Below are 16006 nucleotides of genomic sequence, written 5' to 3' on the forward strand. Positions count from 1 at the left end.
CTGATGCGTTGTGTGGAAGGCCACCTTAGTCACAGCAGGTAAGTTTTACGGCGCTGTCATCTCAAGTAATCTTTATTTTCGTGTGAATTCGGCTGTCGCTCATTCATAAAACACACGCCTTGAGCAGTTTGTTTTCCAACTGTCATGAAAAAACTTGCGTGTTTTTATGAGCCACAATTTTGCTGGATTTCATTGAACATTTCAATTTCAGATTCTGTTTAAGAGACTAAAGAACTTCAGGCAAACGTGTTAAATTCCACCAGATTGTGAACTTTGATGGTTTGTGAACTTTAATGGTTCGACATTTTTGACAGTTTTAGATTTAGTCTTCTTCAACCAATCAGATTATTTGAACCATTCTCACAAGGATTCTGATGGCTTAATGTGGCGTTCGCTTTGAAAGTAAATTTTGTTTCGAAAAGTGAAAGTAATGCATGGGTAATTTAACGGATTCTTTATTATAAAACAAACAGAAAAGCCTTGACTGTGCTCTGGTTAGTTTTGAAGCACTAAGAAAGCGGTTAGAGTACTCAAAAAGTGGGGAGAAACACTACGTCTTCCTACGCTTTTTTCGTGCTCTGGCCGCTTCCTGAGTGCTTTACAACAAAACAGAGCACAGTCAAGGGTTATCTATTTGTTAATAACCATTTTTTCGATGACCGCCATATCTATTCATATTGTAATATGAGACCTTTCTTTCGCTTTCTTAAGCTTGTAAAATCTTCCAAATTTTTTCTACATTCCTTTGAAGGCTTATGAGGAAAAAGGAACTTTTTCTTTTAGGGTATTTTTAAAACAGAGTGTTTCTCAATCAAAATTTGTATGTAACTAAGGTACCCACTCTGTCATTGTATTTTCTTTAATAATACTACAAAGTAGGGTTTGTTTTTAAAGCATTGACCAGTCAAACCTTTTGTTTTGTTTAAGCCTTCATTTGCATTTCTATTAACTGAACTTTCTATCTACCTATCTATCTATCTATCTATCTACGATATCGAAATTGTGTAAGCTTGCGTTGCTTGACGGTTTGCGGTATTCCTCTACAAGCATGAGAGCGAGGCAACCGTGAAAACGAGGCGGCTGATAAGAAAACAAATAACTTGGTTTGCTCCTCGTAAGTCTCTTCGCTCTCTGCTTCTCGTGGTACGAAGCTTGATTGAAAATCATGAAGAATTGCTCTCCTCCTAGAATGCTCAAAGTACTTACAAACGCACATCATTCGCGGTAGACCTGCATTCAATCAATGAGGTTTAATACATCATCTTACCTTTACATTACCTTGAATCCTGCATAGATTTAATCAACCTATACCTTCAAGGATTTAAGCTCGGTTAATGTTTATGCTGTTATGATATGTATGATTAATGATTGGATCAACAAGTTAATCGAAATTTATGTAGATAAAAAAACCCTGCACAAATATGAGTAAACTGTACCATCAAGCTTTTAAGCTCGTGATGTTTATGCTGTAATCATATGTAAAGTTAATGATTGAACTCGTTATCAACATCTTATTTCAAATTTATATAGATAAGAAAATCCTTCACAAATATAAGTAAACTGTAGCATCAAGCATTTAAACTCATTTAATGTTTCTTCTTTTATAATAATCATTTTCAGCGTTTCAATAAAGCTTGAACTATTCATTTGTTGATTGACCATTTCACCTTTATTTCATTTTCAACCTAGGGTATCCCCAACGTTTTATCCAGGGTTTTTGTGATTATTAGGATTCCTAGAAAACATTTAGCATGTGCAATACTGGGGCGAATTTAGTTTTACAAGGATATGGGAGACCTCGAAACAAACTTAGTATACAGGATATTTGGCTATCTTTGCAAATTCACCTAATGAACCCTTGATTTTCATTTCCTTTAAATTAGCATAGTAGTAGATCCTAATGTTCATCGGAAGAGGGTAAAAGGTGTGCCATGTCCGGAAACAAATGTGAAAAAAGCAATGGATGTGCATGTGTACGAAGGTAAACTTGCCAATTTTGGTATATTGTTGCAGATAGATAATATGTTTTAAACATTTCATTTGTATTTGATAACAAAGGCCACATTCGCTTTCTACAAGCTTAAATTTTGGGAGGTATGCTCAAACGCTCAAAGCCTTATCCTCAAACGCTTGAGATACGCTCAGTGCTCTCGGCAAATGGAGTCTCTTGGATTTCTTTTAGGTGTTTGATATTTAAACGCCCAAGATCTAATTTATAATTCTCTTTACTTTCTGCTATACAATTTTTATGATGCTGTTTCTGAGAAATTGGCGTTGGATAATCTAGAAAATCCTTAAAGTTATAATTTTTTATCCTTATCACCTGCCTGATTTATATTTTTAAGAGAAATTTTGCTTTCGTCACTCATGGGAGTTAAAGGGTTTAGTGATTGTTTTCATTTATAAGGTCCTTATGCAAGGTCCTTATGGTCCTTTCTGTGTCACACATAAGTAACCTAAGACTTGATATGAGAATTTCAGCTTCATTTTGCTCATGTTTCCTTAGTGCTTGCTGCGATCAGTCCTGCCACACTATTCCATGTGACTTTATGTTCCAAAGTAATAGTGATGGACAAAGCTTTGATACAGACTCAAAATACTCATTAGAAATACCTCGATTATATTTTTGGTTTAGATCGAAAACGACCCTGTTAACTTACGATTATTCGAAGCGCTTTATATCCGAAGGTAAAAGCCAGAACTTTTAAGACTTCCGGGAAGAATGTATTGAGCTATGAGACCTTTTATTCTAAACTAGACTACTTAGATCTTTTGTTCTCGCTAAAACTCATCGGCAATTTTCTATGTTATAGTGTGTTACCATCGTTGATAAGACATGTATGTGACTCTTAAACTCAGTGATCAGTAGCAACTGTCTTTAATGACCAGAGAAAGGAACAAGTAACACAAGATTCATATATCCTAACTTCTCCCTTCTTTTGGAGTAAGCTTACTTCGAAAACAAAACATAAACATAACCGGTAGTCAGAGTCTCTAAAATGAATGCTTAGAGTTCTATTGAGCTGAAGTCAATTTTCACTCGGCCAATTACACAAAAAAGTCACTGAACTTCGAGGGTGGCTTTAGAGCTTTTGCTCGAGTATTCTTCACTGGAACAGATTTTGGGGTCGATATTTGCTTCGCTTCATGATTAGCTGGTATAAAAGCCTGCTTTAAAGGCTGGCTTTCATTCTTTATAAAGACTGGCTGTCACTGCCTTCAACTGGCTTGGGTTGTTCAGCTGGTCGTTCAGCTTGCTTCAGAAATTCCCGATTTCTATGGAGCATTTTATTGTCTAAACCGGATTTTACTACATGGGACATGTCGAATTGCTTCTCGATACAGGCACCCATCTACTGCTAGGGTATAGGAGGAGCGATCGTGGCACCATTTGGCCTTTTGCCTTTTCAATTTCAGCTTTGAAATCACATTTTCTGGGATCTTGGGTTGCAGTAGAATAGAATAGAATACGTCTAGACATCAACCTCTGTCCAGGACGCTATTAAAATTTTTTTGGGTTGGTCCAACAGGGCTAATTACGGGTCTTTGTTGTGTTTGAGAGCCTTTTTGAGCAAAGACTTAACAATTTCCACAGCAGACTCCCCTTTCCGTTGAATCTGGTGATGTGGGGAGGAAGATAGGTGAGTGAAATCCCAATCGAACGAAAACTGATGAAATTCATAGCTTGTAGACTGAGGAACATTCTTTGCAGTTTTTTTGAAGTGCTATGTCTTCTGAGTTGTTCCTTGAATATTTCAATTACGAAACTGGAAGTGTTTTCTTCCAAGAAATCCTAGTAGAAGTCAACAGGTATGAAGTCTGAACTGGTCAGAAGCTACTCGATTTTACGGGTGGTCAGGAAATTCGTGACTCTGCTTCAGAAGCTTCTGATTCTTAGCTTGAAATTCATTGAAAATTGAAGGTTGCTTGATCTAGTCACGCAATTCTGCATTTATGCTAGGCCAGAATAAAGTGTCTCTAGCTTTACGCGGGCAAGCCTCTACTCCTTAATTGCTGGAAAGGAATCTGGAATTTACTTTAGGTCTAAGTTACTAAGGGATTACTACTCTCGAGCCTTTGAACAGAACACCATTATGTACTATTAGCTCGTCACGGTAAGAATATTACTCCCGGATCTTGATTGGCACCTGATCTTTGTTGACCCAGTCGTTCTGGTGTGACCTTCACGGTTTGCATAGGGTCTTGGCTCAGGAAAAATACTTCACATTATTCTTCTGTCCCAGAAGTTTCATCCCGTACGGCTCTAGATAAATGGTCAGATAAGAATATTTGGGAATCAGGTTCGTTCTTAACTGACAAATTCGTTGCAGCCTGAAAAACAATCTTTGGAGAAGGCAAGGAGCTGATAGCAGAGGCCGTTCTTGAATATTGATTCAAGAGGCTTCTGGTCAGTTTACTAGATATTGGTTGAATCTTTCATAAGCAAAGACTATTCCCAGTCATGTTGGTTGGAAAGGACCAAAGTTTGAAGTTTATTTTCGCTGAATATCCTTTTCGTCTTCTGTCTGCTTGTCTCCAGCGCCTATGATTGTCTTCATTTGCTGCGAGGAGATTTCATCTGTAAGGCTTTCTTCAAGTCAGGGATATTTCTCTTAGGAGCCTGACTCTGTCACCTTAATTCTTTAAGCCGATAACGAGCCTGTCCCCGATCAGCTCATCTGCTGGTGCACTGAACGCGGCAAATTTTCTTAGAGGTATTACATAGCTTTGCACAGATTATTCGCTTTGTTTTACACACGTATTAAAACATACCGTTCGTACACTAAATTCTGTTGGGCTTGAATTAGTTTTCCAAGGATTCTAACAGCTTTCGATTTTCTTGTTATCTTCCTCCCAAGGTTTAGGTTGAGCAGAATCTGAAAGGCATTCTCTGCCCATCGATAAACGCAAAGTCGCTCTAGGAACCGATTCTTGTCGCTTATCGAGTCCTGTTGCCATCTCATAATCGCTCCATTGCTGCTCGAAAAGTCCCAGTTGCCAGCAATGTCACCACAGCACTTTATAAGAATTGGTAGCGGAAAATTATGTGTAATAACTGGACGATAAATTGGGGTAGTAGGTTGACCTGAGCTAGGAGCTGGCGATGATGGTGTGGCGATTTGCGGACCCAACTCAACGTTGTCGTTGTCTGCCAGCATTTTCTTAGACTTTAAGCGCAAGATTCATTCTGAAATGGCGAAGAAGGGAAGGAAACAGCATCAGGACGACATCTTCGGCGTTTGGTGTTCGAAAAAAGGTGTAGAATTCTCAAATAATATAATTTTTCTCCTGAAGCCATTTTAATATATGTGACCCTTAAACCTAGTGGTAAGGTTAGAAAAACACGTTTATTTTCGGGCTTCCTTTCTACCGATCCACTCACATTCAAGAAGCGATCATTGAAACACATGGCGTGATCATATTGGGAAGTGTCAATCACACTTCCCCTTTTCTACAAACACGATATTACACTGATACTATGTGAAGTGTTCTAAGAAAGTGTTGTAATACTTTATAGAATGTCACTGCCCGGTGGACGAAAGTAAAAGAAACAAAACGTTTACTTAATGTCTATCCATGTTTGATCTTTAAGCGTACTTGTGAGCAAGACTGATTCCTTCTAGTTGAGTGTTCGAAGTTCCTTCCGCGTTCGCTCTTGGACTTGGAACGAGGTCGCGCTTGTTTCTCCTCAAAAGAGAGTTCTCTGTATTGACGACGACAGATCTTGGTGCCTGTGATCTGCGAACAACCACCTCAAGGGTTTTGTTGTCTGGTATCCAAACTTTGTCGCCCATGTTCAAGTCAGGGAGGACTGACGCTCGATGACGTATGTTGTAGTTATCAGTTTGTTGAAGCCTTTTCTTGCGTTCTGTCTTCTGCAAACGTTTTAAGTTTGGCAGTTTGGGAATTAGCTTTTCTGGTGACATTGAAAGGGTAGAGCGTATTTTCCTTCCCATAAGTAGTAGTTCTGTAGGGGGTGTATCCATTCTCCGGTGGTGTCGATCTGTATGACAAGAATGCTAAATATGGATCTTCTGGTTTCTTAGCTATTTTTTTTGGCAGTCTGAACTGCTCTTTCCACCTCTGACAAGGTGATGACCTTTTGCCAGGGTCCTTCTGGCAATGCTGTAGCATTCATGGGCTCAGCATGGTTTTTCCGATGTTTGCAGCAGGTTGGGCAGATTTTTATTATGTCTTCGATCTGATTACCTAGGTCAGGCCACCAAACCGACTCGCGGCCTCTCTCACGATATCTACATATTCCTTGATGAACTGCGTGAATTTTATCCAGTATGTCCAGAAATGAAGGAATGATTCATCTTGTATCTTTCATTAGAATACCTCTTTGGGCGGTATTGCCGGTTCTTTCTGGCCAATAAGCTTTAAGAGCTCCATTAGCTTCTATCTGGCCAACCTTCGATACAGAATTCTTGACGTTCTCTGTATATTTCATCTTCTTGTTGGTGGAGTCGTATTTCTTCCAATCTCAGTTCTATCTGTAGGTGGTAGACTTTCCTAAACGGAAGCTACATGCAGAATCCGATCTTCTGTAAAACATTTATCTTGTGGGCGGCTTTCTTAGAGGTGTTCTAGATAGGGTATCTATTACGACTAACTCCTTTCCTGGGATGTGACATTTGGTGAAAGAATACTTCGTCAGTCTGATCCTAAATCTCTTTATTCTGGTGAGTAGTTCATCAAAACTCTTTGAGCCAAATAGTGGAACCAATGGCTTATGGTCTGTCTCAATGAGGATTTCTTTTCCAAGGGTGTAATCGTTGAACTTTTCACACGCCTAAATTGTCGCGAGTGCCTCTATTGCAATTTGTGCGTACGCTCCTCTGCACTGGTCATGGATCTTAATGCATAGGCTATTGGTTTCTTGATTCCATTCTCTTCTTGTAATAGGAATGCGTTGAGTCCGTGAGATGAAGCATCAACAGACAGTATTGTCTTCTTGGGAGGGTCGTAATGAGCGAGGACTGGGGTTGAGGTTAGTTCCTGTTTCATCTTGCCATAGGTACTCTGCTGTGTGGTTCCCCATAGAAATTCATTCTTCAAGCAGAGAAGATCTCTTACTTGTTTTGCCTTTTCTGTTAGATGAGGAAGAAATTCTCCTAGCTAGTTGACAATACCGAGGAGTCTGAGCACGTCACTCACATTTTAGGGTGGATCCATGTTGCGGATAGAATTTGTCTTCTCCGGATCGGACATAATTCCATCTTGGTTAAGAACGTATCATTCAAACTTGACTTCTCTTTTCGAAAATTCGCATTTTTCAGCATTAAGAGTTGCTCCTGCACCCTCAAGTTTCTTAAGTACCTCTTGGTGTTTTGCTTGCGTTTTACCACGTATAAGAATATCCTCAATGTTAGATATTTGACCTTCTATGCCTTCCAGTATTATCCCAAAGGGCATACGATTGAAGCAGAATCTTCCAAATGGTGTGATAAAGGTTTTCAACGAGCGGGAGGCTTTATCAAGCTTTTCTTGACAGAATCCAGAGTTGCAGTCTAATTTGGAAAAGACCTTAGGAAGAGGGTATGTCTCTCGTAGAACGTTCTAGTTAAGCCTAGCGAGATCCACCACTGATTCAGATGATTGCTGTCACCCTCACCTCCAAGGAGGAGGGGGATAGAAAAGGTGCCCTAAAAATAGCCTGATCCTAACGGTTGTCCAATACCACGGCTTGATACAAGTCGTCTAATGTATTCACAAGTCGTACGATTCGTACGAGTCTTTTTTAACAAATTTTCCTTTACTATAAAATTATTTATGAATACCGCCAATGAAAGTCAAAAAGAAAATAATTTCTTCCCCACTGACCCTCCAGCCCAAAGGGCTTCGAAAACACCATTCCTAATGGGGATTATTTGGTCCATTCAGTGCGCAGTGCTTTTTTTGCCAAGACGAGAAATGCAGTGGTTGTTTGTCTACTGCAAGCAAGGCTTTTTTTGGGAACAAGCGTTACTTTTAGAACGAGGAACACTTTCGTTGTTTGTGCACTTCGCACGTTGCTTTTCAGTAGAGCAAAGATTTCTCCTGTTATTTGTGCACTTCAAGCGGTGCTTTTAGAGCGAGGAATACTTTGTTTTTGGTGCACTTCACTTCGTGCTTTAAGAACGAGGAATACTTTGTTTTTTATATACTTTAGCGGTGCTTTTAGAACTACGAATACTCATTTTGTTTGTGCACTTCACGCAGTGCTTTTAGAACGAGGAATACTCTTGTTTTTTGTGCACTTCGCGCGTTGCTTTTCAGTGTAACAAAGATTACTGTTGTTGTTTGTGCACTTCTCGCAGCGCTTTTAGAACGAGGAATACTCTTGTTATTTATGCACTCTGCGTGGCACTTAAAGCAGTGCGAGGATCTTCTTGTTTGTGCTCTTCGCGCGGTGGTTTTATGGTGAATAAATTTTTCCTAGTGACATTCATGGATAGACAGCACAGCTTTACGACTCGTTTCCTTTCCATGGTTTCCGTAATGAATGTTCATTACGGGTGTCTCAACCAAGCAGTGATGTAATTATCGCAAGACAACAAAGGAGTCATTCCTGTTTCGTGCAGAGCTCATGACGCGGCACCTCACTAATCATTTACCCCCTCAAAGGAATTAAGCGCCATCATAAAATTGTCCTGAAACTTCTTATTGCTACACTTTTAATACTTGATAAGGACACAAACATTTACGCTTGAATAGGTGGAGGAATGGAAACTAAGTCCAGTCCTAATATTCTCACGTTTAAAATGGCGGGCCTAATTGGTATCATCTCATGTCTCGTGTGGAATATTTCATTTTAACAGCAACAATAATTTTTTGTCATCAAGCTCTTCCTGGATGGTTCCATTTATTCAGTTCTAAAGTACCTAAAGTACCTGATGGATCACAAGTCACCTGAACAGTGCTCACTGCGGCATGTAAGCTTACGTATGCATGGTCGTGCTCGCTTAGTGATCGGTATTTGCAAGAGCAATTCAGCCCATTCATAATTCGGACGTAGATCATCTCTTAGCGATCGTTTTATTGCGAGTTTCATGGTTAAGACCGGGTTAAGGTCACTTTATCTTCAATTGAAAAACGGCCTTACAAATTATAGAGACTTTGGATGCTTGGAGTATAATATGTATGGAAATATGGCCTAACAAACATAAATCAGAGAAAATTCAAGCATCTTTAAAAATATCATCGTATCTAGGTGAGAAAATCATCATTTGTGCTCTATGATAGTTACAAGGTTTTCATTGAAAAAAAAAAACCGTTATTTTGCTAAACCGCTGGGTGTCTGTAGTACTAATCAGAGGCCTTCTTAGAGCATTTGTAAGCTATGAGTCGAGGTATTTCTAAATAATGACACTTATTTGGCTTTAATGTTTCATTTTCACTCACTAAATACAAAATAGAGGCTATATGTCAACAATTTGGTCTGTTTAGCATGAATTATGCTCAAAATTCCATTTTGCTCGGCCCAAGAGGGGGATGGAGAGTTTGTGCCGAAAACCTAACAAACCTCAATAAGCCAAATTTTTCTCACTTGATTTTGATAAATGGAACGCTAAAGTACATACTGGATTTGGTATGAAAGTTATGAAAGAAGGCACGTGAATGTTTTGGTTTTTTGAAAAATTGGCGATTTTGGGTAGTGATTTTGACCTCAAATTTGACCTAACTTTAGCCCCAGGCCCGTCTCTGTTTAATCGCTTGAGAACTAAGTGCGACAGATTGTCTAGAGCACAATATTTGAAAAAAAAAATCTTAGGGGTCAGCGTTCTTGCAATTGAGTGTAAACATTGAAAGAAATAGTGAGACTCACAATAGGCTTTTTGCAATAGTCCAATGTATATCCTACCTTTTCTAATAAGCATTGAGGTAATAAGGCATCAAGGTAATAGGCATTAGACATGCTGCTAGCATTACAAATACATGAAAGAAAGAAAAAAACCACGATTTTAAAGTGTGATGTAAAACTACTTCTTGGAGTCTCAACCTCTTGGAGTCTGAACCTTACTTTTCAAAAGCTTCAAATCGCTGACTTTTGATACCGTGCTCACGACCGCTGGACTCAAATTTCGAGATTAAGACCGCGATGTGCACCGTTTCGATAGGACGGGTATCGGCGGGATCTTAATTTAGCTTAAGTTACGATTCACTCGACTTCAAAGACATTAAAATGTATTTTATAGCCAGGCGGTAAAGGGTAAAATATGGACTGGACTATTTTATGGACCTTTTTTTGGACCATTTTATCGAAATGGGAAGCACATCATAAACACCCAGGGAGGGGTGGGATGCAGTCTATTAGTACTGAGGAAGGGTGGGAGGCTGAGTGTTATCACTCAGGGAGGGGTGAGAGACTGATTATTATTACGCAGGGAGGGGTGGGAGGTGGTTGTTATAATAGTAAACGCTTCTGGTTAATGAAGCTTTTAGTCGATTATATAAATTATTTTAATCGATTTTTCGGCTGACTTTTTGTATGAAAATTTTTGCGCTGGGCCGCGGCGTTTCTTCCTTTTTTTGTCGTGCGCTTGCGAAACTGCCATCTTAACGCTGGAATTAAATTGTTGTTGAAAATATCGCTTTTACGATCCTTCACTGTTGAGTTATGCGTGTGGCTTTTGAGTCGACTTGTGCACCATCAGTTGCTTTACGTTTTCTTTTATTTATTCAGTGTATAATTACTAAATTTATCTATCTCCCTTTTGCCATTGACCTTATCAGACAATCACTCACTCACTCATGCCCATTATGCCGTGTGGCACGTAGAGCGGCCTTATCAGACAAGATCATGGAATATCCGGTCCTTAGCCCTCAACTGAGCACCAGAGAATTCAACAGCGCTATTGCAATTCTAACGCTTTTACCTTTACTATATAAAATCATTGTTGGCACAATCCTACAAAGCAATCTTCTCTCTTTTCAGATACACAATTTCCCCCTATTTGATACAATAAACACACGCTGGAGTGTCATATCACGCATTTTTCCACTTCGTACCTTGATGATTAATATATCAGTACAGCTTTAGCGCTGTTTGATTTATCAAATAACAGGTTTGGCTTTTATGGGTTAAGGGTGCAATTTTTCTTTCACATAGCCACTGCATTGATTCATTAAATCCACACAAGTGCAAATTACAGAATTACCTTTTTCGAAAATTACAGATTTCTAAATCACAAATGGGGCATTTCCCTTTTGCAAATTACCGATTTGAGTTAATCTCACAAAAATATATTTATTTCATGTAGTGTCGCTTCGCAAATCAGGGTTATCATGGTTAACAGGTCGAGCCTTTTTGTAAGCAGAGGCGATAGCGGCTTTTTCAATGATTGGTGAGTAAGCTTGCATTCATCGGAGAAATTAGCTAGACTAAAATTTCGGTATCTTGGGGGTATAACTTTGTTATCACAAGATCAATATTCGCATAGGTATTCACTTCAAGAGGAATTTGGAATAAATAAGCACGAGTAAATTTTTTTAAAGACTAAAAAAATTGTACTCGCCCTACGGGCTCGTGCAATTTGTGGTCTTTGAAAAAATTAACAAGTGCTTGTTTATTCCAAATTGCACGAGAAAAATCATGTGATTACGTGTTAATAATATACATGAAAAAATACGAGATGGCCCATCACAATTAATAAGCATAAGCAAAGCGCGCGCATCAAGTGCAAAAATAATTTATTCAAACCGTGCGCTCGGTCAAAACAACTGCGTACGATCAAAACAATAATATACATGATATCTTCACATCTGTAAGGCGCAAAAATATTCGAAGTCCGGCTAAACAGTTCAAGGAATTGTTTAGTCTGTGTCCGAATCACTTTCGATGAAATGGAATCGTCGTTTCCGAGGTTTAACCATGTTTGTTTTTAATTTCGGCGTTTGATCGAGTTTCTTTGATTATTGACCTATCAGAATGTCTGATTTGTTACTTTATTTGCACTGAATTAACCCTCTTCTGCACTTAATTAACTCTCTTCGGCACTGAATTACCTGAAAACTTCATTTATCTTAACCAATCAGAACTGAGTAATTTTTCCATGTATATTATTAACCGGGGAAGCCCAATGATACAATTGACCGGTTATATGATTCTTGGCCGGACAGATCGAATGGTCTGCAATTCAATTAATTTCAATGTGGTATTGACTTTAAGTTCGATGATTTTCGATCACTGCTCGTTCCATGAAGATAACTCATTTTGCATTTATTGTTTGACGAAAATGACTATACCCAAAGTTACGAACAGAGTGCATGAATTAAAAGTTTTGTCATCGCGCGGGAGTTTTCGTGGAACACGCTCACTCTTCAGCTTTGTGTCATTTTTCTCTTAAACGAACGTTCAGTAGTATGCATTAATTAGCGGCTAAAGTAATACAAATTGTAAGAGGAGATTATTTATCACGTTTTGCTATTAGAAGGTCAATTGCTGCCGACTCTGATACTTGTAGCGCTACTTTTGAATGGTAGTTTCTCGCGAAACTGTCGGCTTGTCGAACATTGTTAGGAAATTTCTTCCTCCATTTGTGCATACAGTATGGGAAACACTGAAATATAGAAATGTATGGCACCTCCGCTCTCTTGCAAGGTGCAATTTTCAAGAAACGAAGACTCCCTTTATTAAGCCCATCGAAATCAAATACATAAAGAGCTGGGTCTTTAAAGTACCTAGGGGAAATGACAATTCTTACCGTTTATTAATCACGAGACAATTATTGTTTATCGATAACAACAAATACAACAAAAGGTGATATAACGGGTGCAGACAGGAAAGCTATCGTTGCCCATTTCCTCACAGCCCACACACTTTAACTTTAATTGTACAATTCGGTATTTTCCTAATTTTTGCATAATATTTTGATTTGGCCTGCAGTTAGAACACACTTATCACTCTGACTGTTTAGAAATTGGAAAGAGATTGCGTTTTCTCTCGAGTCAAAGCATCGAAGTGGTTTTGTCATTGTTTCTGAGAGGGCTTACAGTGATTTGCCGTTTGAAATGAAACAAAATGAAAAAATGTTATTTGTGAGATTAACTCAAATCGTTAATTTGCGGAAGGGAAATACTTTATTTGTGCATAAGAAATCTGTAATTTTCGAAAAGAGGTAATTCTGTAATTTTCACTTGTGTGAATTTAATGAATAAATGCATCGGCTCTGTGAAAGAAAAAATTGCGCGATTAAGCCATAAAAGGCAAACCAATCATTTAACCCTTTAGCTCCCAAATCAAATTTGTAATTCTCCTTATTGTCAACCATACAATTCTTACAATGTTAGTTCAGAGAATTTAGTATTGGATCCGCCAATCACTCCCAAATTGATATTTTATTTTATTCTCATCCCTTATCTGGTTATAATAATAAAGTTCGGATATAACGCGTGCTGTCATTGGTTGAAAGAGCATGCTCCATGAGAGTATAGAGCATAGAGCTGAGCTAAAGCTGTCACGCCATCTGCCAAATTGTACTATGTTCGACCTTTTCCGGGACTTCTCTCTGGCTTTTTTGCATTAATTGAAAGTGAAATTTCGGAACAAGCGAGCCGGCAAGTAGCAACAGAAGAAACAAACAAAAGTTTTTAAAAAGGCCAGGCGCCGTAATTTACTTTATTATAACGTGAGCAGAGACGAAAATCCTCAAGGAGAAAACGAAATGGACAGTCCGAGTTTTAGAGGTTTTCACGCTTAGTTAGATGGCAAGCTTATGTACGGTAGTAAGAACAAGAACAAAACAGAACAAAACAGAACAAAACAGGAATGATGAAAAATATAACCAAACTGGCATAACTGTTAAAATTCATACTAATCATGCCGGTGTCAGAGCGACTGCGATCACGCTGAGGTCCATCTCGGCTAGCTCATTATGGCGATCTTCGGTCATCGCAGTGAGGCAAGCCTCAGGAACTAAATCGGCCGCCCTTCGAGTGAAAAAATAAGAGCTTGCTCGGATATCCTTTCCGATGCGTTGAGTGGAAGGCCACATCAGTCACTGCGCTGTCATCCCGAGCAATCTTTATGTTCCGGTGAATTCGGCTGTCGTTCATTCATAAAACACTCGCCTTGAACTGTTTGTTTTCTACTTGTCGTGTGAAAAAAACTTGCGTGTTTTTATGAGCCACAATTCTGCCGAGTTTCACCGAGCATTTCACTTTCAGATTCTGCATTAGAGACTAAAAAACTTCAGGCAGAAGTGTTAAAATCGACCTGCCGAACTATTCAAGTTTTAAAACTATTGCAGAAAGCGGACTTTGATAGTTTGACACTTTTGACAGCTTTACTCTTGTACAGCCAATCAGATTACTAAAGGGATTCTGATTGGCTTACTTTAGCGTGCTTTATGAGAGTATAGAGCATGCTGACGACACTGTTGTTCGCTTTGGAAATAAAGTTTGTTTTGAAAATTGAAATTAATGCTTGTGATTTGCTTGGGGAATTTAACGGATTCTTTATTATAAAACAAATATAGAAGCCTTGACTGTGCTCTGTTCTGTTGTAAAGCACTTAGGAAGCGGCTAGAGCACCCAAGAAGTAGCACTTCTTTCGTGCTCTAGGAGAAGGAGAAGGTATGTCTCGGCAGGAGCCCATTACATAATGGATTCTTGGTCTTGGTTACTTATGGGAGTTAAAGGGTTAAAAAAATTATCCAGCGTTGAAGTTGTGCTGTTTTAAACATCAATATACGAAGTGGAATGCGTGACATGACAGTTAACTTTAAGCCGGAAAACTGAGTAACTGAAAATAGAGAGGATTGCGCTGTACGATTGTACCAACAATGTTTTTATAGTGAAGGTGCAAACATTAAAATTGATAGCGCATATGAATTCTATGCTGCTAAGTTAAGGGCTAAGGACCGCAAATTCCGTGATCTCTGTCGTCTGATAAAATCAATGACAAGGGGAAGATAGATAAATTTAGTACTGATATACTGTCCACACAAAGGGAAACGTGAAGCAACTGAAAGATGATTCGTGATAAGCGGTGAATGTCATTTGGCACTGGAACAAGTCGACTTGGACCATTTTTTGGACCATTTGTTTTGGACCTTTTTTTTAACCATTTTTTTTGGACCTTTTTTTTGAACCATTTTTTTTGGAATTTTTTTTGGAGCATTTTATCGGGGAGGGGGGCACACCATTAGTACTCAGGAAGTGGTGAGATGTAGTCAAATTCATAAGACAAAGTTGTCTCGATCTCAGGCTGATATCTTTCATCATCCATAGGAAAAAACTGTATCAAATATATTATTCACATCTTAAAACTTTCACAAACTTGTTTTACGAAATACTGATAGCATGATGACAAGTCGTTTCAACGTTTCATTGAAACGGCAGCCATTGCGTCCATGCAAATGTTGATTTGATGCTTCGGGCGGCGGCATTTGAAACATTCTGAAACAATATGGAACAAGGCATTATAGAGGGTAAGTGGCTAAAAAAACTGTGGTGCTGCGTCGGTGGAATAATATAACGAGGTAGTTTAATATTTTCAACTGAATTGATAACCCAAATTGGCCACTCGCTGACGTTTCAAGCGTTAGCCCTTCTCAGAACGATTGACGAAGGGCTAACGTTCAAAACGTCAGCTTTTAAACTCTTTACGGTGACAAATCTACGTTATCAATTCAGTTGATAAAACCAAATTACCCCGGAACAAAACAAGCTGACTGCGTTCAATAACAAAAGCAAAAACGTGCTTAAGACACGCGCCTTGACGCGCGCTTTTTTTTTTTTTTAGCCATGTACAGTCTCTTTAGTTACATTTCCGACATAGAATTTCAGGAAAAAAAAAAAAAAAGACAACGCGCGTTGTACAATATTGAATAGGATCACGCAACGCCTGCATTATCACCTTGGCAACTTCCTGGAAAGTGACTTAGCCATCGGATAGTCATACGCCTCACTATCCGTGCTTTCTGCAACAACTTTTTATCCGCTGGATAGCCATCCTATACACCAAAAAGGCTCATCCAGTAGATAAATTTATCCATCCTCTGAACAACCGGATGTTTGA

This window comes from Pocillopora verrucosa, chromosome 6 (assembly GCF_036669915.1).
Source record: "Pocillopora verrucosa isolate sample1 chromosome 6, ASM3666991v2, whole genome shotgun sequence".
Lineage (NCBI taxonomy): Eukaryota > Metazoa > Cnidaria > Anthozoa > Scleractinia > Pocilloporidae > Pocillopora > Pocillopora verrucosa.